Raw genomic sequence first — 27716 nt, 5'->3', positions numbered from 1 at the left:
GTTGCTGCCTGCTCCTTCTCACTTTGGATCTTCTTTTGGAGAGGGCTCATCTTCTGATATGTCCTCCTGCAGACTGGTCTTTTAAAACAGGCTTGGGAGAGGCAGCTGCAGCCCTAAAATGGCTGTGTTGTAGTAGGCTGCAGCTAGTACTGCCTCACTGCCTTCCTCCAGCTGGTAAGTGTGCTCAGTGCCTGTTATTTTTATCTTGAGCTTTTGCTTTGTTTTTGAGGATAATTGCACGTTATCGCTGCAATATGTTATAATAAGTGCTATGAAGATGACTATTGTATCCAAGGGGAAAGAAGATGTGGCTGGGGAGAAAACTTAAACCTATGTGTCAGCAAAACAAACACGCCATGTTTGGGCTGTGTCAGTCAAGTGGTACCAAAGTGGCATTTAGGTTTTGCCCAAGCGGAGGCTGCAGGGCTGATCTTGTCCTTCTTTGCTTTGTTGGATGGAGTGTCTTCTGCCCGCTCCCACAGAAGAGTTTGTCACAAGCTGTGGAAGAGCTGCAGTGGCTGTGCTTTACTGCGGCTGTAGCTTAGCTCCTCGCCTGGGTGATGGGGAGCCTTGTCCTGGGCAGTGCAACAGGAGTGAGGTAGGAGAGGTGGATGCTGAAGCAATACGCATTTGAGGAAAAGTCTATTAATGCTAGCAGAACTGACTCCTGTGAGCTGGAAAAGACTGGGCTCTTGGATTTTTAGACCCCCTTGTCCCATCTCCTATTCACTATGCTCACTGTGGTCAGGTTTGCTCTCTTATGGTTTGTTTTTGGGTCAGGTTTTGGAACTGACCTACAGATGTGGGACTTTAAGCTTAAGAAAAATAATTCAGGACCTTGTAAATTAAGGCCTTGAGCTCTTTGAAAGGAAACAAACAACTCTTATCTGTCCTAATGAGAGTCATATATGCATATTTTGTATCCAATTGTATGAATTATCTTTAGCAGTGATACTTTGTAAGACCATGTAATTTATGAGGTGGTTATCAGTGACTCATAACTATTTATTTATGTCTTAAATGCGTTGTGTATGTTTGACTTGATCGGGGTGGCATGTTTGCATGGGTGAGCGTGCATTTTATGTGCAAACACACAGACAAGAAAAGCAAGGCTTTCTCTAAGCAAATCAACTTTGCCTTGCTAATGCCTCTGTAGTAAAATGTGTTTTGGGGGATCCTGATGGTAGATTGGAGGTAATCCAGTGTAGCTGCCCACTGCTTTGAGTAGTTCTCTTGGCTTTGGGGTGCCTCATCTTAAGTATGCTGTCTTGCATTAAGTATGTGCTGTGTAGGTGCTCTTATGATGGCTGAAGAGAAGGCAGCCTGTTCTCAGATGTGGCTGTGTTCCAGCCAGCTCCACAACCAAGAAAGTGCAGCAAACCACTTTTGCTTAACCTGTGCTTTGAAATTGTTCAGAAGCTGGTTTGGTCTTTAGCACAGTTTGGAGCAACCTTGAGGCTGTCTTTAGGATAGCTGTCAGGGGTCCCCAGTGTTGCTGTAAAAGCTGAGAAAGGCAGAACACCATAGCACCCTGGTCACACATTTTGCATTGAGCCATGATTCCTGCACTGGGAGCTGCTGGGCAGCACTTGGGCAGAGTGAGCCCACCTAAACCTCTGTGCTGAGTGTTTCTTATTAACTATGTGATAGCTACAGAGACTTAGGATTTAAGCCGTCTCTGTTTATATTAGCTGCACACCACAGTGGTCAAATCGCTATGTTAACAGTGTGTGACAATGAATCAAGCCCTATATTTCACTTTATGGGTGGGTTCCCTTACTTTGTTCTTAACCCCCCACCCCATGGCAATTGTTGACATGTGAATCTTGGAGCACATTGCTTCCAGACCATACTGTCTTGAACTGGGTTACTGCATCAAACAGGGAAAGTAAAGCTTATGTTTAAGTTTTACCCCAAATGAAAGCTTTTTCTACTCTCTGTGCTGCAAATAGATTTTCAATTACAGGAAGCACATGCTGTAAGTGCACCCCAGGATCTGATTCCATGCTTTGTTTGTCAAGCCTGTGAATATGCTAACTCTTACAGTAATCTTTTTCTTTAGCATCACCAGTCTTACTCCAAAGTTATACTAGATATAACAACAAAAGGAAAGGCAAACCAGTTCATCTGCCTATAACCACCAGCACCCTGTCTCTGTCAGACTTTATTGTGATGATGTTGAACATTACAACAATTCAGAGGTGCTCTGTGACTTGCTGGGCTTAAAAATCTGTTAGGATTAATGTAGGGCCAAATTCAGTTATTCACACCTGTGCAAAATAGGTTCAAAATCCTACCAAATTGGAATTCCCCAGTCAATTACAGCCATAAACAGGCTGCAAGACCACACAGAGCAAAGGCCATAGTACTTTTGGTGCAATAGCAGAGCCTAGCTGAAGATGCTGCAACTCCACGAACTTCCGTTGTTGCACCCGTTTGCACCGGGTGTGATTTTTATCCTGTTGGCTTTCAGACAAAACCCTTGCTTTAGATCAATCAGCAGCCAGCCTCCCGGTATTGTGCTCTCTGTATCTCCATAGCTGGTAATAGCAGCTATTGTTCTTTTCTGCAATACGGTCGTGGCATCAGGAATTATTACTCATGTCATAATACCATTGTGAGCTGTTTGTTTAAAAATACAGCATCCGTATCATGTCACTCTAGCAATATCCTTAATTCTTTCTATTCTTAACTTCTGTTTTGAAGTGTTTATACTTTTAATTTAGCTTTTCAAATTCTCACTCGATATAAGCTGGCACAAGGGGAAAAGGTTCATAAACACAGTTGAAAGAACCTGCCAAATAATTTATTGGCCATGCCTGATCAGAAAAGTGAGAACAAGCGTTATTTGCTTAAAGCTTTTTTTCTTTTTCTTGGCAATAAAGGGTCAAACAGACTTTATCAACACCTAGGAAGGAAAATGCTGGTGCTGCTTTTCTAATCCCTCCTTCACCCCACCCCCCCCCACCTCCCCCCACCCTGGACTACTGAGTGGATTGAAAAGTTAATGGTATCTTTTAATTTGACAAGCAGGATACTGAAAAAACCTTCCAAACCCATAGCTTGCCTTTCTTGTGTCAAGCAATTTAGTAATTTGTTAGGGTGGTTGTTCTTTAAGGCAGGGATGTATTTGCCTCCTATCTAGAAATCTTTGAAACTGTTTGTGCATCCCTGGTGCCATGCAGAAAATGAACCTTCTTAGGTCTTCCTTTCTGTCCACTGGCAGAAGAGAGGAGCAGGATGAAGCGAATATTTAGGCAGCAGATCTTCTATCAAAGCTATTGGAGTAGAAACTCTTATCCTATAAATAATTTGGGCTCAGGGAACATCTGAAAGTTTCTTCGCTGCTGTGTGTGCCCCCCTTTTTTTCTCTTTTCCTATTTTTTTTCTTTCCCCCCTGTCTGATCAGCTTAGCTTCTGTCAATGTTATACAATGTCACCCTAGAGCTGTCTTTCCTGAAAACAGGAGAGTTATGGAACATAAATGTAGATCTGTTCTGCTGAGATGTCTATGGTGACCCTTTACTGGGGCTCTGAGTAAATCTTGCCATAATTGATAGAAACAGCTTTAAAAGCAAAGCAAAACAGACCATGAAGAAAAGAAAGAGCTGATAAAGCTTCTAGCATCAAGAGTGTGCATGTTGAAACACTCTCTAATTATATATTTATCCAATCCAGTTAATACTACAGAGCTTGCAAAAAAGCCCCATAATTAGGGGTTATGAAAATGTCTACATAGCAATAATATGGCACCTAAATATAGCATCTTTCCTCCTGAAGCACTTTACATCATTTGAGAACCTCAAATTGACTCAACTCACAGCTGGCATTCACAGGTGCAACCTTATTGATTTCAGTGGAATAGTGCCATTTTTTTATCAGGTTTAATTTTGTCATAAATAGAAGTTTTATCTATCCTACGGGCTTGCAGGGCTGCCCATCACAGTAGTATCTGCATATCTTTTCCATCAAATCAGCTGGTAATAGCAAAACCTTTAGCAGACTTTGGGAGTCTCTGCCACATCAGTCTTCTCATGCTGCAGAAGTATTCGCTCAGCCTAAACTCATTTGTACTGTGTATTTTGGGGACAGAGAGAGAAGAGCAGCTGATGGTGGCCAAGTTGGGGCCGTGGGTTTTGCTTACCATTTTTGCTGGAAGCTGATTTCACAGTTGTAATTTCTGGATTGGGAATGTCAGGACTCTGGTATTTGTGTTGCTCTGAGTGCACCTGGAAGCTCAGACATGTGTTCCTAAACGTAGCAGGACTCGAATTACGTATGTGTCATGATATCCATCATTGATAAGGTGAAAGAATAGCCCCATTCTTTCTCATTCATTCCCTGGGCATAATTTTATAATTTAATTTAAGACTGCTTCATATAACTTTAAAATTTTAAAGTGTACTTTGTCCAAATGGGAATTTGCCTAAGCCACCAGGGCAAAGGCTCAACATTGGAAAGTTCCACTGGACTCCCCTGTGTCAGAATGGGTCCTGGAGATTTTGTTCTACTTCTCTGTCACTTTGCAGATTACCTGTAAAACTAAGGACAAACCTTTTAACAACTTTGTACTCCTCTAACATGTGAAAGACAGTGTTTCCAGAGAGTGAAGTGAAAGAATTGTGCTTGGAGCTCAGAAGGAAACAAAAGAGATGGTTTGTACATCAGCCATACTTGCCACTACCTTGAACAGCACAAGCAGTTATGGACCGCTCATCTTGAACATAGCAGAACTTGGAATGCTTTAAAAGATTAAAATGCTGTGCTGAATGGCTTCCATGTGAGGAACTATCAATTATACTGAAAATCCTCAGCCTAAGGAAGAGGAGATGTTGGTGGGGTAGGAGTGAATTCTGCAAAGCAGCAGTCAGAAGGTGAGCAGGGATTGTTTGTTCTGTGGCAGTACATCAATTAAGGTCATTAAATGAACTAGAAGAAGCCAGGCCCAAAGCAGAGAAAAGGAGATGTGTGTTCTCCATGCAAGTGGTAGTGGACACAAGGAATTCACTGCCAAAGGTGCCTGTGGAGGATAAAAGCTTGTTAGGGTTCAAAGGATGACTGGACAAGTTTGTATAAAGAAACGCATGGAGGATTAGTAAGTAGCTAGAAACCACATCTGCTTAGGAAATACCTTGATCTGAAAATAGCTGGAGGCTAGTAGAAATGTGAGGGAAATAGCATAAGTGGTTGCCTTGCTTCTACTGTTTTCTGGTTCTTTGACTGCTACAGGAGAGTTGATGCTGGGCTAGATGGACCGGTATAGCTGTTCTTCTGCTTGTACTCAATGTGGTAACTCTGCTATGCAGGTTGTTGCAGCAGGCACATGTGGGTTGTTACTCCAAAGCAAAGCTGTTGTGTGTTCTGGGTCTCCTCTGGTCTTGACTGGGGAACTCTGTCTCAAGCTGCCTGTGAAGGTCTGGGTTCAGATCCTCTGTGAATGGATGATGTTTTGTGCTAGAATACCAGCTTAGTATGAATGGAAATTAGAGACTGTGGAGTACTGAAAATCAGCCACGTTTCCTGTAATAACTGGTTTTTCTTTGAGGCCTCCTCTCTGAAGCTTTACAAGACAGACCCTGCATAGCTCTGAAAGGATCAAGGAGCTGTAAAGTCTTATTGTGAAAGAGAATAAATTATATTGAGCAACTCCTACACACAGACATACAGGAGAAAAAAATCACCTCCTCCCATAATATCAGATTGTAGATATTCCCTGCGTAGAACTGTATGGAATAAACAAATGCATTCGTTAACATTTACCCAGTAAGGTGAATTGAGGACAGAATATCAGTTCAGATATCCAGGCTTATCTCTGAATTTCCTGGATTTTATGGGTTTAAGTCTGACTCTGAACAGGTCTTAAGGGCATTTTCTTGGTGGATTAGAGGTCTGTGTTTGGACAGTCCCATCTATAGTACCTATGGGATTGCACAAAGCCCTAGTTTTACTATTTGTATCTGTTTTAAAATCCTGCTATTCGTTCGCCTGAGTCAAACAGCTTTCAAACTGGAATTACAGTTGGGTACGTAGCATGAGGAAAGTACACATCTGGAAAGAGCTCGGAAGACTCAACCAACTTTTCACAGACAATGCTGGAAAACAAACAAAAACCCTTCTTAAAATGTGGTCTGCAGATGGGTCTTTATATTCTCTTCCCCATTATTTTAATGGGGAAAATTCATCTTTAACAGAAACGCATTCAGTACAAAAACAGCAGGAAAATGACTCAATGGGAGTCATTTTCCAGGATATCTTTCTGTCTGGGTCAGAGCAAAACTTTTGTGCCGAGAGACTGCTCCTTGTGGGGTGGCCGTAGTGTCGGAAACGCCGTCACCTTCATTGGTGTCTTCTGCTGAAACAGCACTGGATGAAGTTGTAAATTTTCTAAGGGTGTTTCTCTGGTTGCTACTGTGGGTATGGGGCTCTGCTGCAGGCTTGCCCAATTTGCCAAAGAAAGCGTCGCGTGGCTTGTGCGGCCAATCCCAGCTCCAAAGATGGTGTGCTTGTTGCAGGCTCGTGCCAAGCCATCTGTAAGATTTGTCAGATAAATGTGACTAGCAAAGTGGCACTCGTGAGCAGATGAAGGGAAATTCCCTAGGGGATTCTTTTTTCGCTCGTCATTAGCAGGAGAGGCAGTGGGAAAATTCATTGTTTAGCTGTTCAAAACACTGGCGAACATTTGATACCGAATAATTTTCAAGTGGGGGGGATGTCGAGCATGTCTTGAGCAGCCTAGACACTGTGCTGGAGGCAGAGTATCATGTTCTGCATGTTAGGCTTACCTTGGTGAAAAAGGATAAGGATATCTGAGCTACTCAGTTTTGTATTTTGCCTTGAAAAACCACCTTCCCTCCTTGGGGTAGCCATGTGCAAAGTGACATGAGGCGTGGAGCAGCCTGGAGGTGCACTGCTACTGTTTACCTGTATGCATCCCCCAAATGGAAAATGCAATCTGCCCTGCTTGCTGAAGGAAGCCTGCTTGTGCTCTCTTTGGTGGCAGCTCTGCAGTGAGGACTAAATCTTGCTTGCTTAAGTCATGAAGCTGACTTAGATGTGATGACTTGCAGAGCAGACTTACTGAGCTTTGCCACTGATGTTTTGTGAGGTAAAGTGATGCCAACCTCATGAAGTTTGAACATGCCAAGTACAAGGTCCTACACCTGGGTTGGAGCAATCCCAGGCACAGCTACAGGTTGGGCAAAGAAGAGATTCAGAGCAGCCCTGCAGAGAAGGACTTGGGGGTGTTGGTTGACGAGAAAATGAACATGGGCCGGCTTGAGTGCGCTCGCAGCCCAGAAAGCCAACCGTATCCTGGGCTGCATCAAAAGGAGTGTGACCAGCAGGTTGAAGGAGGTGATCCTGCCCCTCTACTCTGCTCTTGTGAGACCTCACCTGGAGTATTGTGTGCAGTTCTGGTGTCCTCGACATCAAAAGGACATGGAACTGTTGGAACAAGTCCAGAGGAGAGCCGCGAAGATGATCAGGGGACTGGAGCACCTCCCGTATGAAGACAGGCTGAGGAAGTTGGGGCTGTTCAGCCTGGAGAAGAGAAGGCTGTGTGGAGACCTCATAGCAGCTCTCCAGTACCTGAAGGGGGGCTATAAGGATGCTGGGGAGGGGCTCTTCATCAGGGACTGTAGTGACAGGACAAGGGGTAATGGGTTCAAACTTAAACAGGGGAAGTTTAGATTGGATATAAGGAAGAAGTTCTTTACTGTTAGGGTGGTGAGGCACTGGAATGGGTTGCCCAGGGAAGTTGTGAGTGCCCCATCCCTGGCAGTGTTCAAGGCCAGGTTGGACAGAGCCTTGGTAACATGGTTTAGTGTGAGGTGTTCCTGCCCATGGCAGGGGGGTTGGAACTGGATGATCTTAATGTCCTTTCAAACCGTAACTGTTCTATGATTCTATGAAAGTGGATCCACAGTTCATGCTGATGAGAAACAGGTCACCAGTCTCATGTTCTCCATAGAACTTCTTTGGTGTAACTCACTTTTTGCTAAAATGAGTTTTTAGTCTTGGAAGTGAATAATCTAAGGTCCCAGGACTGCCTTCCCAAGTAAGATGCTTTAGGCAAAGTCCTTGGTTCTTTCTTATTTTTGTGATAATGCAGCGAGGTTTTATGGCATCTCAGTTTATGGACCGACAAGAGCATGTGTGGCATAGAATACCATGCTCCCATTATCATCAGCTCTCTTATTCAAACTTCTCTTAGGTTTAAACTGGAGCCTGGGAATTAATGGAAACTTCATCCTGTTGAAAGCTACAACATTATACTTGCACTGGTTAGTGTCTCTTCCTCCCAGGAAGGATTGGGTGAGGAGGCTAAGCTGGTATTTGAGGAACAGGAGAGAGGGGTTTGCAGTATTCTCAGTTCCCCGAACTCCGCCATGGTCTGGAGAGCACTATGCGTCTTGCTTTCAGTGAGATTGACTTAATGGAGAGCTGGTAAAGAGGACATAGTAAAAGAGGTTTTCTGCTACTAAATCTCATAAAACAATCCACCCCAATGGTTTTCCCCTACACAGTGGTGTACAATACAGTGAAAGATTCAGATATTGTCTCCCACCACTTCTTCACGTAAGTCAAGAAGAAAACCACACCAGCCAATCCAGAAAACCATTGTCCCATAGAAAGGGTTTCAAAGCCACATTCAGCAGATTCATTGTGTGGGCAGATTTTCAAAAGCTGAACCCTTCTGTAGTTCCACTAAGCTTGAGGGAGATGTGAAGCAGAGACTCTTAATTAGGGACTGTAGTGATAGGACAAGGGGTAATGGGTCCAAACTTAAACAGGGGAAGTTTGGGTTGGATATAAGGAAGAAGTTCTTTACTGTGAGGGTGATGAGGCACCAGAACAGGTTGCCCAAGGAAGTTGTGAATGCTCCGTTCCTGGCAGTGTTCAAGGCCAGGTTGGACGGAGCCTTGGGTGACATGGTCTAGTGTGTGGTGTCTCTGCCCACAGCAGGGGGGTTGGAACTGGATGATCTGAAGGTCCTTTCCAACCCTAACTATTCTATGATTCATGATCCATATGATAGTATGTGAAATATAAGACTGTGTGTCAGTGACTCTTTATCAGTGAATAGGTTGTTTGCCAGATGCAGCAGGTTTCATCAGTGAAAAAGTAGTTGTGAATTTGGGTTGAATGCACTGGGTAGCTGGAAAAATGAGGATATTCCATCAACAACTCCAGGCTTTGCTTCAGCTTTTGTGTGAACAGAAAAACTTCTGTGGACTCCAGTACAGGGTTTCCTGCTTGCATGAGATTGGTCTTCTTTTATACAGGAAAAAGTCACATCACAAGAGACCTTTGATGTTTTAATGTGTCCTGGCATATCGATGGATACATCCAGTGGAGAAGAACAATCTGGGACACTTGGTCTGCATTTGTGCTTTGCTGGAGATTTGCTATGTAACCTCGAGCAAATCTATTAATCTCCTAGTACCTCAATTCCCCAAATGCAAAATGGAGATAATAAAACATAACTCCCTTAGCAGGGTAAACACATTAAAAAATGCACTTAAAAGCAGTTGGGTACTAGGTTAATGGAGACCTATATCTTGTGGGGAAGATTTGTTGTATTATAAATAATACGTCTTCACAATTATTCCATTTAGTCTGCCTTGAAGCCTTCAAAGACATACCACGCAAATGTTTACTGGCAGCGTGTTTCCCCCCTTTTATTGGCCAACAACATGTTTAGACCAGACTTTGCTGTGGCAAAGTATTTCAGCGCATTGCACATGGCAAATGGCTCTTTTACTGTAAAAGTAGATAATTTTTTTCCAGAGAATGCCCCAAATAATGCTGTACTCAGCAAAATCCTCTGCACCTGGAATAGCTGTCTCTGAGCAGATTTCCTTGCAAAATGTTCAGTGTGCTTCTGCCTAGAGCTTTCGACTGAAACAGAGAATAAAGGAGGTATGGTGGGTACCAACGACAAACTTTTTAAGGGTGAGTTAACTTTGCAGACCACCTGAAAGAACTTGGGTATGTCTCAAGTCAGCTAAACAGTGCTGCTGCCAGGATGTCGCAGACAAAAAGGCCAGTGTTGCAGAGGGTGGTTGAATTACCTAGGGTACAAAGTGGGAGTTTGGGGGACTCCCACTACAATGTTAGTGAACAGAAGCTATTCAAGCCAGTAGACCACCCACTGTTTTAGCAGTGTTACTTAGCTTCCCTGGACTCTGTAATTGCTCTTGTCACATTACTGAGGATAACATAGAAATATTGCAAGCTTTTGCCTTGAACTTGGAGTGTTGAGGCTTATGTAAGGGGGGAAAAAGCTACACAGGCTGAAATGAAGGATGTGATTCTTATCCCACTTGTGCTTGTTTTACACTGGTTTTGCCTCTGCTGGAGTAATTCCTCTTTAATGTTGATAGAATGCATTCAGAAGCAGGCCTGTGTCTGTGAAACATCTTTGCCTGCCTAAAAAGTGTGCGTGAGGGTATTTTAAGGAAAGCAGCAGCCTGGAACTGGCATTTGCTTCAGTTCAGGTAAGGTCCCCCCCTCTCTCATCATACAGTGAAAAGCCAATGTGATGTGAAGAAGAGCAAAAGCTTTTTCAGTGATCAGGGCATTAAACAAAGAATTGCATTTGCTCAGATGTCTTTCCCATGGGGATGTTCCTCCAGAACTGATGATGGCAGAGGTGTGCTGTCACACCCTCTGCTGCAGGCAGCAGGAGATGGGGAGCAAGACTTGCTAGTGTGTGAGACCTTTTACGTTCCTGCTTCCAGGAATGAGGTGTGTGAGTTTTGGGGGGGGTGGGGGTGAGTGTAATAAAATTGTGGTAACTCCACCAATAACTCAAAGATAATCCCAGATCTGCTTCTGCTGCACAGCTCAGGAGGTGTCATACAGCCAACTAAGAAGGGCTGGGTACCAGGAGGGTTTGCTTTTAACCTCTGCCCTGCAGCACAGGAACTATTGAACTGAGGGTTTTCCTAGTGTCTGCTTCTTTGACTGCAATGTAATGATTTTGAGTGAAAGGCACCATGGAAGAACAGCAGTGGCACAAATACATGAAAACTCCTAAGAATCATCAAATCATAGAATCATAGAATGGCTTGGGTTGGAATACCCTGAGATGATCAGCTGGGAGGAGAGGTAACTTTGCAGATGGAACTACCATGTCAAGCATTAGCACCTAACAGTCCTCCTGATCTGATGCTAACAGAAACCACAGCAATGTTTGTTTTAATCTCTGGCAAACATCTATGCATTGGGTAAGAATGAAAAGTTGATCTCATGCTTGGGAGGAGTTTGGGAAGAGTGAGTACGTGCTACTTGCTTGTACACCTGGCAGTGCTGGCCAGTAGCTCCTGTAGGTGATGCTGGGCATGGCAGGAGTGCTCCTGGTCTCTTGCAGGCTGTGTGTGCTGCAGTGAGCACAGCTCTGAACCTTTCTGCAGCCTGCTCTGTGGTCTGCATGGGCTGTTTTAAAGGAAACTGTAAGAGGGTTGAAGTTTGGTTGAGTCTGACCCATGAATGGAATGCTATCACTGAGAAGGTAGCATTAATTTGTGTGTACCCATGTGTGCTGCTGGGATGTCACTTCTGGTTATACAGTTTGTTAATGCTTATTCCATAGTGAAACAAAAGCAGCCTAACAATTCTCTCATAAAGAGGAGTGTTCTCCTGATTTCTGCAGTCTGTTGTGCAGAGGCCCATGGAGAGAAACTAGGTAGGAGCAGATCCCCAAACCTCAGGGATTTATTTCCCAGTGGTGGTAAACTTGAGGTCAATTTTTTGTATTGCATGACTGCTACTGTTGCTGCTATATGTGCTAGTGAAAAGCATTTCTTTTTCCTCAGTATCTCGGGTATCCTACCATATCTCAGTGACTACAGGTTAACAATATCTGTTTATTGGAAAATATTACAAATTGCTCTAGGTATCCCTTCTGTGACATTGTGCCTGTACTTTCTATTGTGATTCAGATTACCTCCATTAGTAGTGTGTCACCCTTTTCCCAGTCAAATTGCTTTACAAATATCTGTTGGTTTTATCTGTTTGGGATGTGAAATTATATAATGCAAGGTCATTTATTCTTCTGTCTTGTGATCATCTGTTACCTAGATTAGCAGACAACAAAGAAAAAAGTGGTAGTGCCAATCTACTATGTGTCGCTGTATGTATGTATAGCACCTAGCACAGTTGGGAGTATATATTATCGACACTGCGATGGTGTGAAGGGACCTTATTGCTCTAGGCAATACACAGGCAGACAACAAAATATGGTGCCTTCCCAAGGAGCTTATGAACAAAATGTAGTTAATGATCAATTGGTCTTTGCAGCAGAATCCTGTAGGGGACCAGTGGATCAAAGCTGCATACATAAAATGGTGGCACACGTTTATCCTACTGATTTTATAAGAAGGTCCACGTTACACTCATACAGAGGTTCGTGGAAGGCTGTGTTTTAGGTTGTTTGGTGTGACTCTGCAAGGACTACTTAGTATTAATAAGAGGACCTAGAACAATAAAGTCAAGGCCTAGCTAAAGGCCAGTGGATCAGACAAAAAGGATGGCCCAAAATGACTGGTGAGATAGATAACAAGGATCACTTCAGAGAAGGCTAAAAGGGTATTTCTACCCGTGTTGAACTTCCTTACCCATATAGACAAACCAGCCAGAGAGTGAGACTTTTACTTGGTGCAGCAGAGAAGTTGCAGGGGAAGTTACCCTGCTAGACCTGGGTGTATGTGTTGTGCCATCGCCTTGCAGAAAGCAGAGGCAGTGAAGGCCAGGCAAATCTTCCTAGAAACTGGGACTGGGGAGAGGCAGCATAGAAAGATGGGGATAAGAGGATGCAGTGGAAGTGATTAAGGAGGACAAGTGTCATGGGGGCTGTGGGAGGACAGGGTTTCCAGAAGAGAAATGCAGATCTGCTGTTGTGCAGGTGTTGATGACTGCTCAAGGCTAATGCTTGGAAGACTGAAGTTCATCTTTAACTAAGAAAGGTTCTCTGAGACTCAAGCTTCTATCTTTCAGGCAAGCAGAGTGAAGGAAGGGCTTGCAAAATGATGAAACTACACTGCTTGTTTGGTTTTCTTCTTGGGAGGAAAAAAGTGGTGCAGTGGCATATAAAGAAACACATGGACGCAAGGTTGAAGGAGGGTCAAAAGCTCATTGAAAAGATCTGAAATTGTGGGAAGTAAGGTTCATTTGCCTTGGAAGACCAAAGTCTGCCCTAGAGGAAATGGCAAATCAAGAGAGCAAGTGTGGAGACAAATTAAAATACCAGTAGAAATAATGTGGACAGGCCTTTGGAGAACATATGATGGAGGTGGCCAGCACCTAAGGAAAGGAATGCAATGGAGATGTGACCAGGGCAAAGAGATCAAGTTAAAGTAAGGAACCACAGCGTGCAAGTAAATTAAAACAAATATTTGGTATTTTGTTTTTCTTTCTCTCCCAAATTTTACACACAGCTTTTGTAGAAACTGTGAAGTATTTTGAAAGAAATTGAAATTACTACTGTTTCCCTACAATAGATAAGATAGTAGGTCAACATATTTTGTGTTGATTTTTAACTATTCATTTCATGGCACAATTTGGGGAAAGGTTATAAAATCTCTACCTGCATTTCTCATTTTTGCATGAATATGTGAATTTCTTCATATGGACAAGGCAGAGATTAACACTTAAATAGGCACAGAAAGCAGGGAATGGAGACTAAAAATGGAGATTAAATAGATTCAATATGAATCGAATGGATTCAGATGTGAAATCTGCAAATGCAATCTACTGCAGCGTAAATCAGGTTTATTTCAAGTTCCTAAGTTTGATCTGCACCTGAAAAAGCTTAGTCTAAATGGAAATACGCATCTGTACAAAGCCTCTTGCCAGAGTTTAAAAATTAATTTTAAGTTAAATTAGTGCAGCTTTTAGTTATAAACAGAAGATCTATGTTAGAGTGGAAACTGAACTCACATTTCTGGACTTCCAATAGCACACATTATACCACAAGCCCACTGCTTACTGTATGAAAATCAGTGCAACACTCACAGATGCAGAGCACAGAAGCATACATAGGATGGTAAGTTTTTGATCTGTGCCATGCAGTATACTACTGTAAGAACTGCAGATGGGGGGAGCAAAGAGAAGACTAGCCCTCGGAGTGCAGAGGGCTAGTGGTGAAGTACTTATATTGTAGTACTTTGGGGAACTGCACTTCCAGTACCTTACAGGTTGCTGGTGTAGAAATGGAAGAGTTTCCTTGCCATTCTTTCATCTCTGCGTGGTGTGGAAAACCATGACTAAAACCATCACCTGCATCTGTGGCTTGCTTTCTTTTTTTACTCCCCTGTAGGCTGTGGAGGCTCAGGTCTTTCCACTGCAAGTTAGGAGCTGATAATCCTCTGGAGGGTCATCAGAACTGCTGAAATGCCAGACTGGCTGCTTCCTCGGTTCCCATGAGTACAGGTGCCCATTCTTCTTGCTTTAGGGGATGCTCTATTTGCACAGCCTTAATCAGCAACACGTTATGGTTTTAGCCAGCGCAGTTCATGATGGTGACATAGCATATTTATTTTTAATGTGGAATTGGCCCATGCCTGATTGAACAATGTACAAATAAAAGAGATGGAAATCAAAACTGGTTTGGCTTGCTGGCCAGCATAGACAAGAATAAAAAGAGAATAGCTGAACACTTCCAGCAGGTAATTCTCAGTCTTTTGTGTCTACCTCATGTCAGAGAGAGGAGAGAGCAAGGCTTTTCCTGGTATTGCATGCATTTTGGGAATGACAATTATGACTTTGAAACATTCTCATGCAGGATGTTCTTTTTTGACATTCTGGTTTTATGAATATTAAAATCTTTATCATCTGGTCAACAACTCCCGGTATTTATTTTGGAGAAACCTGATATTTTTCATATTTTACTTTGGATGAGGATTACAGAGAAAATGCGGGATCATGGAAGAGTGTAGAGCAAGAGTGTGAACAAAATAGGAAGCCCACTTAGTCCTCTGCTATAAGCAATCTTGCTCAATATTTTAGATGAAATAAAAGCACTGTAATAGCCACTTTCACAGGTCTGACCCTGTTGAAAAGCCTCTGAGAAAGTATAAGGATCTTGCTATTTTTTGCTATGTGGGCAGGCTGCTTTCAGTATCTATCTTGGGGAAAGATTTCACTTGATGACAGAATTATTATTAAATAATGTATTTGGTTGCTGGGAGTTACCCCAGACTTGAAATTCAATAGATAATAGGCTTTATGACACTGATAAAGTACCTAAATTTGCATGTATTATGTCTGAAATCAATGGAACTAGTAAAGGGAATCTCTAGTAAATGTGTTAAAGACCTTTTATACTATACTTCTGGAAACAAGTGAAAAATGAAACATTCCCCAATGCTTGGCTGAGTACAAGGACACTGTGCTTACCAAAGGGTTTAACTGCAGCAAAACGAATAGTCAAACTGCTCTGTCTCTGGTGGGCTAGAGGAGAATTTCTTGGGTCTTAAATGTGGTTGTGGACAGTAGCATGGGATACTCTGGGGATCCTGAATTGACAAGGGTCTGAGGCACAAATCTAGAATAAATAATAAAATCTCTTAACATTTTTTCATACCTATTTTTCTGTTTCAAAGGTACATAATAATGCAATGTGGTTAGAGCAGTGACATCACTCTCTCCTCTCCCTAAAGGGGGGGGGAGAAGATGATGCAAGGATATTAATCGTATTAGTTGTGCAGAGGGCAGCTATCTTCCTCAATACCTGTTCCATGACATAAATAATATTTCTGGATGTCTTCAGGGAGGATTAAAAAGTCTACTGTTAAAGAGCAAGGAAGATATGGATATTTTGATTTTGTCTTTCCTGCTGTTAATCCCACCCAAGATAAAATGTTAGCAGCAAATTTATCTCTGTTATGTCTTCTGTCCAAGTCAGCTTGGGACTCTGCTTCAGACTGTTCAGTATTTGATAGTTCCCATTTAAGTCAAAGCTCTAGCTAGCTTCTGACTGTAATAGCTGTCAAGGTGTAAAATATAAAGCCTTCATGCAAGCACTACTTAATTGGTGAGTAATTCATGGTATAGGCCTTCAGCTGTGATTGCAAATCAAATTGATAACGTGAGAAATCACTGCAGGGAACACTGAACCATCATTATCTTTCAAAAGTCGAGAATCTTGCAAGCAATTTCTCTTGCTAGAGGCGGGGAGGGGGGCTGTGGCCAAGCTAAATCTATTGCAGAATTCAAAGGAATTCTTGGGAAAAATTATTAGATGTTTTGTATTTCCAGGCATTGCTATAATGGATTTTGTTTGAGAATAGAAAATGGAGGTCATACTGAGGAAAGGAAAAAGCTTCTTTCTTTTATGTGGTCAAAAGTGGAAGCCTTCCAAATTTGGGAAAATACAGTAATAAATCTGCAGCCACCTAGAATTATGTGGTGTTACAAGTGAAGACAGCTCCAAACTTCGTTCCTGCAGCAGGAACAAAACTCAGTTTTCCCACCTTGAGTTCACTGCTGCTTGTGCTCTTCTTCGTCAGCTCCTTGTACCAGCACCCTGGGGCAGAGCCAGGCTGCCTGGGCCTCTGCTTTCCAGGGCATTACTGCCCACAGCAGATGTTTTTGGCACAGTTACACCAAGATTTCTACAAATGAGTATTGTCCATATTGTAGTTAACATCTGGGACAGTCAAATTCAGAGGTCCCACAGGACTGGATGGTACCTCATGGGCTCCTGAATCCCTAGCCAGGGCAGGCAGTCACATCAGTTGACGTCAAGTGGGGAACTGACATGAAAACTAGGCTGGTTTTTCACCTCTGTTGCTCTCCAGAAACTACTTGGGTGCCTCAACTTTCTGATGGTTAAACAACGGCTGCTTTCCTTTGTGAGGTTCCTCTCCTTGGTGTTACGCTTAGGCCTGGGAGAGCACCTTTACGCTCTTGCAGCCTCTCCTTTACATTTTTCTCTTGCATGCTTAATACTGAACAATTCATTGCATTATTTATTTTTTCCCCTCTTGCTTGAGGATTTTCTGCCCATTTTCTGTGTGTTGCCAAGTGGTTCTGTGTTGTAGCTTGTTAACTGCCAGTGTGTTGGTGTTGCATATGGTAAAAAAGTGTAGCTGGCAATGTAGTATCACCTCCGCAAAAGAAAGAGATGTGAAACCCCACTGAATTCAGCCCTGAAGCTGCTCCTGTGGGGACTGTCCAGGGCAGGGACCTTACTGGGTACAATTAATTAGGGATGCTGTGCAGCTGGGGAAGCCTGTTGAGCGGGGCTGAGGTGGAGCAAACTTCTGGCTGTGCACTGAATGTCATGCTTTGCCATCGGGGATTTTAAATGTTGAGGTTAAACGTTGTTGCTGGAAACTGTCGGGGAAATGGGGGACTCCGGAGGGAGCAAAACAGGTAACGAGGGTGGGAAAGCGAGCTGTGTTCCCAGGCTGCTGTGCGGCGGGGGGAGGATGATGGCTTGCTACTCAGGAGAAAACAAGCCCCGCGAAAGGAAGGTTGTTTTCCTCCACGGGGACCGGGTGGGGAGAGGAGCAGAAGTCTGCGGAGGAGAGGGGCTGGAGGAGGAGGAGGGGAAGGTGGGGTGAGCGGGGCCCAGCCTGGCAGGTGGTGGATGTGCCAGCGCCTCGGGTTGTCGTTTGCACCTCGGTCACGTGTGTGGAAAACATTGCCGCTGTTGTAGCTGGGTACCGCTTGCTGCGCGTGGGTGCAAATGGCAAGGCGAGATGTGGGACGGAGCAGAGCTGGGCCCAGCTGCTTCTGTTTATGCTCTGCGGGAGGAAGCAGACGTACAGAGTGGCTGTGGCTTGCCGAAAGTCAGCTGAGGGCTGGTGTCCATGGGGAGGCTGGTAGGGACTGGAGGCAGTCCAGAGCCTTCCCGCAGAGCCTGCTTGTTCTCACCTTACCCATGGTCAGACCCTGGTGCTCCGCAATGGGGCTCATTTCACTCGCGACTTGCTGCTCGTCCTCATCCTCAGCGGTTCAACCCTCATCCCTCCTGATCTGTGGAGGCCCTGGCAGAATTTGGATGCGCTCTTTTCTGTCTCAAACAATAGTAAAATTCCTGAAAAGGGGGTGAGCATGTACATGCATGCAGGTGTGTTTGGGGAGGGAGGCAACTGAACCTGAGATGCCGTGATGAAAGTAGGCAGCCCAGGGCCTGGTATGATGGTCTCCCACTTGCACCAGCGGTTCTTGTGAGGCCATCAAGGCTTTTTGATGCTCAGTTGCATCACAAACCCCAATTCCACTGCATTTGTGTTTTCAGGCCTCACTCTGTATCCCTGAAGACCATTAAATTAAAAAATTCTATCCCACATAGTCAGTATTTGAAGGAGCTGTGATCTGAAGATGGTCTTAATGGTGTCACAGTAGAAGCATGGTGCACCTGGAACAGATGTGAAAGGAAAGGGGAAGAGGCTCAATCTCTCTGTTCTGCCCCTCTCCATTTCAAATTTGAATAGGACACGTGGCTCCTGACACGTTGTCTAACCAGCTTGGTTTTATGTGCTACTTCAGTCAGGAAATTAATCAGGGTAAAAAAGATAAGGGAACGTTATGCTATTCAGAGTAAATAGCTGCATTACACAATGCTGCTCCCAGTGCCTAGGTAAAGCTCTTTAAGAAAATGGGCTGGCTTGAGGGCTTCCTTCTGATTGTCTAATTAAACTTCCAACCTTTGCAATTATGAAAATAACTGTGTGGTTAGAACTACTTTATATGCTATAGGTAACTCTTGAATTAACTAGAAAGAGACTAAGATGTTTCCCTTGAGATCTTATTCTGATATTTGTATGTATTTTTTTCTTGTTTTCTGTGCCCTTTGTGCTACTCTACATTGAAACGGGATCTTCAGAAAAAACCCAAACTCATAAATGCGACTGTTGTGATGGCTCAAACTAGAGGTCCGCTTGTTGCAACATCCCATTTGCAGCAACGCCCAGTTAAAAAATGCCTCTGAGGAAAGTGTAAGAAAACTGATAACAGACACAAACCAGTAGGGCCTTTCTAGCCTCAGCAATTAGCTTCCATTTTAAAACCTTTCATTCAGTCATAGCTAAGCAATTGGAAGATAATGTCTTGTGGCTGAGAGTTCCACTGGTTAACTGTGTGCTCTGTTAATGCTTACTCTTAGCTATTTTCATGTTTTCTGGCCTGCAGATGTGCATGTAAGGTTTTACCTTTTTTTTTTTTAAATGAACCTGGGAACATTATGGCTATTATTTGTATTATCTACAGTTTTTAATACAGGTAATTAATCTATAATTCCCAAATACTCTCTTATTTATCTCTCTTCAGTCATCAAAGCCATCAAACTCCCTTAGGATGGGTATGTGTCCTAGTCTCATACAATTTTCTATTTTTCTCCTGGACCCATAAATATTGGAAGCAGCTGTCTGCCTGATCTCCTGGGGTACAATCCTTCTCAGGTGAAGGTGACTCAATCTTTCATAGTACACCTGTGTACTGTGCAATCAGTGTGCTCTGCCTGCCATAGCCATGAAGGTTTTCATTACAGCAAGGCTACAGGTGCACATATTAAAAATCTAGTCTTCAAAATAATTGTCACTTTTCTCAGCCCCCTGCTTCCTCACTGGTTAACTGTGACAGATGAAGGACTGGTAAGCAGAGGCTGTGCTGTCCTTTGGTACAGCGGAAATGCCAAAGTATTTTTTGTCAAGCTCTGTTATCACCTTATCCTCAGCTTTTGTTGATATAAGTGAGCACATCCCTTTGTTAGCTCGCTTGTACCTTATAATGTCATCTTTTTTTCTCCTGTTTTATCTGATCCGCCTTATAAAAACAGAGCTACGTGATGCACAGCTGGATGCACTTTGAGAAATCTGTTGCTGCCTGAGTGCTACTTGTTCTTGTGATCGGAGGGGAGTGCTGAGCTGAAGAATAGAATATGTCTTTTGTGATTGATCTGCTAGGCAGGTTTGATAGTGCGGAAAAAGTAGTAGGTGTTGTACATATAGAAACGTTCAGGCTTGGACTCTGTTTTCAGCCTGAAATATGAAGTGTGGCTGAAATTTGAAAGGAGGGACGGACTTTGCATAAGCAAGCGGCAAGCACAGCTGAGTGGCTTGTCTGGTGTGTTCGAGTGATTTTTCGGTTTCTAATGGTGCTGGTTGCAGTGGGGACTGCAGTGTGATAGCCCGTGGAGGTACTGACAGAAGCAGGGATCTGCTGGTGAAGGTGCGATACATGTGGTATTCAGCCATCACTCAATGCTTCACATTCTTGTGAGAAATCTGCTTTAATCTGGGTCTGGTTCCAACTGGCAGTGCATAACAACAAGGCTTTCCAGCCTTCTCCTCCCCCGGGGTTTCAGTCCTTAAAGATGCAGGTTCTGATAGCATGTTTTTCTTTCCAAGCCAAAATTAAGCTAAAAAATTGACAAGCACTTACACCAAGCAAAATATTTAACCTTACTGCCAGGCAGGAATTAGCCTTTGAGTCGCTTTCTGCTATTTCATGGTTAGCAGCACTAGAGCAGTCATAGCTACTTGTGCTCTCTTTGGGGCTAAGAGATCCACAAGATCACCTGATTGTCACTGTGGCTTTTCTGAGATCTTTCTCTAGGAAGATTGTCACCTATTTCTTTTCCTTGTTATTTAAAGACCACCTTCTCATGAGGTTCTAGGGGCAACAGGTAAGGGATCGCAACTGCTTGGGACCACAGGTGTGGTCCTTGCTTTCCGTTCAAGATGTGCAACTTCCACACAGTGGTGGTAGCCAGGACTTGTTCTGTGCCTGATCAGGGCTGTGTATGGATCAGAATATGCTGGAAGGCTTGATTCATTTCAGAATGACCTTTAGTATTTTAACACTATTTTTCATATATCTGGCAGAGTGAAGATAATGTAGACTAGTAATTGCATCTAGATGTGTACTCTATTGCAAGCTGTTTATGCCCTTAGCCACTGAAATGACCTGTTGTCAGACTTTATTATGTGCAGGGTATGATATTGGGTGAAAACAGGCTTTATATGTGAAGTCAATGCTCAGTATCTTTAAATGAGGCTAATTCAGGGAAGACTACTCTTTTTTTTTTTTCCTAGTCATAGCAACCAAACCAGGCTGGCTGTGCTCCAAAAGGCCAGTTTTTCGTGTCCTTTTGCAGTTGAATTGGTCTATGTTTTTTTTTTCCTACAAAGAAGCCTTAGCAGTTCTCCTGCTGGTTTGTTTTCAGTTTGTTTGTTTGTTTGTTTGTTTTTTTTGTGGTCATGATAAAATACCTCTTCCCCTTCCCTGAAGACTTCTGATTTGTTACTGACCACCTTCTGAAGATATTTACTGTAGCATTGTAAGAAATGCAGTCTCTGTCTTTAAAACCCTGTCTAGTAACAAGAAGTTCTTGGTAAGCTGAATGTAGGAGCAAGGCTCTCCTATGCTAGCAGCTCCATATAGACCCAGTGGCAGTACCATTGATGATCACAGCCCTGACTATCCAAGGGTTAAGGGATCAGGTTTTGAAGGGCTTTACACGATCCCTTTGTTCAGAGTCTTGTATTACAGAGCCAAAGAGAACAACATAGAGCTCCACCCACATTGCCTTGTGAACGCAGGTGCTGAATACAGACCTTGATACCAAGCATAAGCCTTACTATGACTGGGCTCTGACAGCACAGGAATTTTGGTATTTTGCAGCTTGCAGATTACACTGCTCAATTCTTTGCTGGTCTGGGACATAAAAATCTGGTGAAATTTTAGTGGACTGGGTTTCTAGGCAGACAGACTTTAAGTGACCTCTGTCTAGCCTTCATGAGCCTCTAGATATGTTATTTTTGCACATGCTGCTCAGCTTTCTCCAAAGAGAAACCATAGGCACTGGCTGTCTAATTCCACACTTAATTTAGGTTATTTTTCCATTTACTTTAATCATATTCTCAACCCATTTAACAAACAGGCAAATGTGTAATGCTTGGGGCAGACCCAGTTCGCCTGTGGGGGAAATAGTTATTTAAAATAAAAACAGTCTGATTTTTCTGGAGGTGATGAAGACCCGCAATTCTGATTGACTAGTTCACCAATAGATAAAAATCAAAATATCATCAAACTTATCTATTTACAAATTGTCCAGGAGCAGATTGTGAAATTGTCAGGTTTGTCATGTAAAGTTATTCACTAATTTCTTCAGGGAATAATTAGATCATTAGACAAATATGCCATAGGCAATCTGTGTGGGAACTTGTGTAATTAACCAATCCAAAATGAGTGATAAATTGTATATCGGTAATTTTCACACTTCGCAATATAAGATGTGTTAAGTAGTTTTGTCATCAAGTTAAGGAACAGAAACAATACATTGTGACTTATATAACTAATTAACATTCCTGATTTTACAAACACAAACAATTTGGAATTTACCTTGGGCGACAGTTTGCTCATGTGAGGTAGAATATTCATGAGCGCAGAACTTTGCACTCACTTTTTGCAAATGCTTGAACGTTAAAGAGGTCATAAATCTGGTTAATCAGAAATTTGCCTTTCAATTCTAACAAATGTTCATGGTATGTTAGTAAGAAAAAAAAAACCCCTCTTTTCTTTCCCCAATATTGGCTCAGCTTCTTGTAAAATCCTCTTGACAGCACTTACTGAATCAGAATCGTGTTGTACTAAGAACGGGCCTGTGCACGTTGTGTAAAGTACTGGGTGATTCCTTTGTTCATCCAGTTGCTGAATTTATGCTGCGATGTCATATTATGACTTCCGTTGTAAATGGATTAAGTGGGGGGAGGATGGAAACAGAAGAATGTAAGAATTTGGAAAGGTGAAATTGAGGAAGGATGACAGTAATCAGGAGAGGTTAAACTGTGGCCACAAGCAGACAAGAGAGGCACAAGGCTGGTTATGCCAGGAAAGGCTGTGATCAATGTGATATAGAAGAGGTGTGGCCAAGGAAGAGGTGCCATACCATAAGGTGGTGGAGGCTTGGGGTGAATATCAAAAAAGGAAAAAGCTCTGGCTACTGCAATCATTTAAGACCTTGATATAGCCACCTAAGAAGGTATAATATGCAATGGTAAACTGAAGGTTAAATATATATATGCATCCACACATACCATGTGAAGGAAGATGGAGCAGATGACCTCATGGTCCTCTTTCATACCTGAATTTGAGGCCCACAAATACCACAACTCTGCAAGTGTTTTAGGCACAAACCCCAAACTCTCCTCTTTTCCTCTCCTCCTCTGCGGCATCTTTTAGGTACAGAGTATCTCATCAGTATAATATTAGGTCACGCACTATGCAACACAAAGTATATATAACAAGGCTGTGGTGTGTGCAATCCAGGGCTACTGATGATATCAAGGTCTCTGGGAAGAACAAGCAGCTCTCTCCTTTTATATATTATGCTGAAACTACTAGAACTATGGATGGTTTCTGCTTTGCTCAGAACACATAATTAAATGCAGAGACAAATCAGTGACACTTTCCAGTTGCATCAAGCCACCAAAAAAAATCCACAGACCTATCTGACTTGAACCTTTTAAAGATCAGTGGGTTGGATTCTCTTTCTCAGCTTGAAAAAGGTGTGTGAGAATGCCAGGATGCTTTTAGAATGAAGAGCATTATGTATAGCCCATTAAAAATAAAATTTAAAATCAAAATCCACTGCACCACTGGAGAGTCAGCAGAGGGAGTGCGAGTTAGGAAGCCCTTGTTTAGTATCTGAATGGCTGCAATGCAGGAGGAGGGAAGTAAACAAAAAGATGTGTGAGCTAGAATTGTGGGAAAGAAATAGACCTAAAATAAAATCTTGATGATAAAGTTAAGGTGACAGCAGCAACACTCTTTGATGAAAGTTGTGATACCCCTTGTTGTGATGCCTCTTGGAGGCATGTGAGCTTGAAGGAATACATGCTAGAAAATGTAATTTCATGAGGTTGCCTAAGCACTTCCAAGTCCTGTGATTTTAATTATTATTCTTGCAGTATTTTCTGCTCACACCCTCTAGTCCATCAAATCATAGTTACATTAAAATCCTTTGCTTTTCTATATTTTTGACTCTCGAATTTCTGCTGAAATGATATGGAGTCTCAATATTACCAAGACGGTTATGGAGTCAAGCTTAAATTGTGATCTGAGTGCATTTAATGTGTGAAAAAGCCATAAGGCAAATAACAAGATTCTCAGGGCTTGAAAAGTCATGATGGTGCTTAAACGCTTCGAGCTGGCAATGCTAGCACTGCTTAAAATGAGAGTGCATTTCTGGGCAACTCCACAGAATCTATTTTACCTCTGTATCTTATAGGGCTTTTCTTTTCAGTTACGGAGAAAATATGTAATAAAAATAGCCTGAAATGGTATTTTCGCATTTGTGTTTAATTTGTCTCTTCCAAGAATGCACACTTATTCCCTAGAGCTGTACTTTTCTTTTTTTCTGATCAGCTCAGGACTCTTCTTTCAGTCGTGGCTATAGCTGAACGAGTCTGAGACCAACCATTTTCTTGAACGTTTTAGAAGGATGACCAAGAGTGGCCTTAAGATTTAAACCAAGCTGCAATTTTAATTAAGGAAAAACTTCTGTTTCTCAATCCTAGAGGTAAGCAGAAATGCCATACTAGCTGGATGAGATTTTAAATAATTGAATGTGGTTTTGTCTGGCGCTTCAGAAATACATAGCATGACCTTCTTTATGCTTCCCAACAAATCTGCATCTATGTTGAAGATCAAAATGAAGATAAGCAGTTGTATAAGAGATACTTGTGGGCTGCTTACTTTTTTGTTCAGTTTTGAATACTGTTCTTTACCTGTACAGTAATTTACTTTGAAGTACATGCTCAGAAAGACATGCTTCTTGAGATTAAGAAGGAAAAGATGCAGAAAATTTCGACTATTTCTTTTCTTTATAAAGGCAAACACCAAAACAAACAAAACCCCCAAACCACCCCTCCTCCATTCCCCCCATCTCCAGAAAACAAACCCCAATCAAAAAAAACCAAACAACACTAAACCCAACAAAAAAACCCAACAAAAGTATTTAAGGTCCACTTTACTTTTGACTGCTAAAGATGACTCTGTAGGTCACAGTGGTGTATCTTAGAGCTGTATGTGTTTGGTGTGGGCTATTATGCTAGCAACTCCTCATGCATTTTTGGTTTGTTTCTCTCCAGTATTATGCTCCCCAGTTTATTTTCAGTGGGGTTTTTGAATTTATTTTTTTTCCCTCTCTCCTCTCCCCTTCCTAAACTTCTGTCAATGTGTTATGGTAATGCAGCTCTGCTTTCCACTCATGAGGTGCCTGCATTCATTGGTGGGTGATACGAATAAGTAAAACCTGTCTCTTAGTGCGCATTCACAAGAGTGTTGAACTGAGATTACACTGACATCTGAAATTCTGGCAGTTTGTAACTCCAAGTGCTTACACTTTGTAAATCTCAATCGCGTCCTTAATGTAGATTTTGTTTCGTTTCTTGCTAAAGAGTAAAAAAAAATGTAAATTTAGAAAAGACTGTCACTCTCCCCCTTGGTCTTTGAGTGATTTAAGTCATTCCTTTGTCAACTGATCTAATGTGTTTTTTGCAGTGATAATGTCATCTTAGTCTCCAACATCTGTGTGCTGGACAGAAACTGAGATTCCTAGATGTGTCTTGGGTGCACCATGTCTTCACTATAGCACAATGACATGTAGGTAAAACACATACTTTTATGCAACAAGTGCAAATGAGACTGATTTGAACTGAGCATTGTTTGAAAGCTTTGAAAGAAACTAACATTAGGCACAGGCTTATTTGATTTTATCAAAACTGTCCTCTTTCTTGAAGAAACTGGAAGTGGTGTGAGTCTGTGGTGCCTTAACTGGCTCTGGTGCTGCTGACACCTGGGGAAGGTCAAGATGTGGGTGAGAGTGGCATGACTCAGGGCTCTTGCTGGCATGGGCTGAGTCACAGTGCCAAGTTCATGTGCCTTTCTGTTGCTTGCAAGATCTGAGATCTGTGATTATGGCCTCTCCTAAGAAAAGACTGAATGTGTCCTGGGTGAGTAGAGCAGAGACCTGTGAAGCACAGAACATTTTCTCCTGATTTATCTGAACAGACATCTCTTACTGCTTGGGATCCCCACTGGGACTGTGGGACACATTAGTTTTGTTCATGGGCTGAGCTTTCATGCAGCTTTAGCTCTCAAAACTGAACATGATCTGTTTCCTCACCTTCATGCCTTTTCCACAACTATCTGCCACCTTCTTGCCCACCCTGAAGTGCATGCATATAAGGGGAAACAAAGTGTTAGCCCCATGCCTCTGACCCTGAAGGAGCCCGGAGGCTAAGCAGGTATCTGAGGTACAACTGTAACTCAGAAAAGTGGGTGTTGTTTTTCTTTCCTGCCTTGTTGTTCAGTGAGGCTTGAGTTAACATTGCTGCAAGGGTCTTTCTCTGGTCTAGACCTTGGAAACACAGGCTGTTCCCCAGCAAAAAGCTGATGAGCCCCAACATGTTGAATTGACAACCAGCATATGCCTTGGTACAGCATCACCTGTTAAGTAAGGAAGGGAAAGCTGCAGCTACAAAATTACATGGTTATACAAACGCAAAACACTTCTTACAAAATAAGAATAACATGCCAAAATAAACCACTGTAGCAGAGAAATGGAGCAGCTGCTCCTGGGCAAGATTAGGGGTATAACTGTAGATGTCAAAGTCAGCCTCCGTGCCAGAGAGCAGTGATGGAGTAAGATGGTTTCTGTTGTACAAAGTGTATGGTCTTTAAATAAGTATAGGCCTCTGTTAGCTGATCTCATGCCTTCTTGAGAAGAGGTGGTGTGATTTAGCTGTGCTTGCTCTGTGGTGTGCCCAGGGGCCTCTGGAGTTACAAAAGCAGAGGCACTTGTGGTGGCAGGGTCCCACTCTGCTTGCAGTGGTGGCTTCCAGCAGTACAGCCAGGGTGTCCAGGAGCAGAGAGCTAGGACAGGCTTTGAATCTGGTGGGGTCCTGGGCTCTTCACGTACTATGGTGGGGATTGGTATCAGACTGTGTCCAGCCTGACTCTGTTGGTGTCCCAGTGACTGTCCAGCATTGCTCAGTCACTTCACTGGGGTTTTTTAATGACTTTTTTCCCTTTCCCCCCCTCCTTTTTTTCTTTTTCACATAGGAAATGAAATGAATATCAATGCTGGCAATTTAAATGCAGCAATAGCAAACCCTCCGACTTACCTGTTCAGTGTCTCCCCGTGAAAGATAGATTTGTGTCAATTGAAGTGGACTTAATTCTTCTTCTGAATAAAATATCATCATAAACAAAAATCACTTCTGTCCAAAACAGCCTCTTTCATTTCTTGCTACCTGAGCCTTTATTTTTATTAAAAAAAGAAATAAATTAAACCCCTTTAGCTGTCGAACTCTTCTCCTCCTCCCCCTCCCAAAACTCCAGAGCTCAGTTTAAAGCCTGATGGACACAGTTTGACTTGTAGAAGTTGTTTTTCTCAATTATTTCAATATACACTTCCAAGTTTGACATGCAATATCAAACCCTGTTGATCTGAAATAAATTGATAAATAAAATAGTTGTCAAGAATGTTGCCAAGCTTTCCTCATGTAGACTTCTGAGTGCCAGCTGCATTTGGTTCTTATTTTAAGATTTCTCTATATTGTAACAGGTTTAAGCCTTAAAAATGAGGGCTGACATCTTGAAGACCAACATCATCATCTGTGGAAGCTTAGGCCAGAAGACAAGAGTTGCAAGATAGCTAACTTGTGTAACAATACATTTTCCTGTGGTCGAATAAT

The 27716-nt window shown here is 42.6% G+C and overlaps 1 long non-coding RNA gene across 4 annotated transcripts; it reads left to right on the top strand.

Annotated features, from left to right (window-relative positions):
* The first annotated feature begins 37 nt into the window (after positions 1-37).
* On the top strand, positions 38-27716 carry LOC136011217 (uncharacterized). 4 transcript variants are annotated; one of them, XR_010611294.1, is made up of 5 exons: positions 38-174; positions 24382-24535; positions 25519-25620; positions 25918-25970; positions 27082-27233. It is a non-coding gene; the product is annotated as an uncharacterized LOC136011217 (long non-coding RNA). The 4 variants fall into 4 exon arrangements; XR_010611295.1 differs by lacking the exons at positions 25918-25970; positions 27082-27233 and adding an exon at positions 27587-27716; XR_010611293.1 differs by lacking the exon at positions 25918-25970.

Source organism: Lathamus discolor, chromosome 3 (genome assembly GCF_037157495.1).
Source record: "Lathamus discolor isolate bLatDis1 chromosome 3, bLatDis1.hap1, whole genome shotgun sequence".
Lineage (NCBI taxonomy): Eukaryota > Metazoa > Chordata > Aves > Psittaciformes > Psittacidae > Lathamus > Lathamus discolor.
The sequence above is the reverse complement of the archived record's forward strand: the minus strand, read 5'-3'. Positions and strand labels throughout refer to the sequence as shown.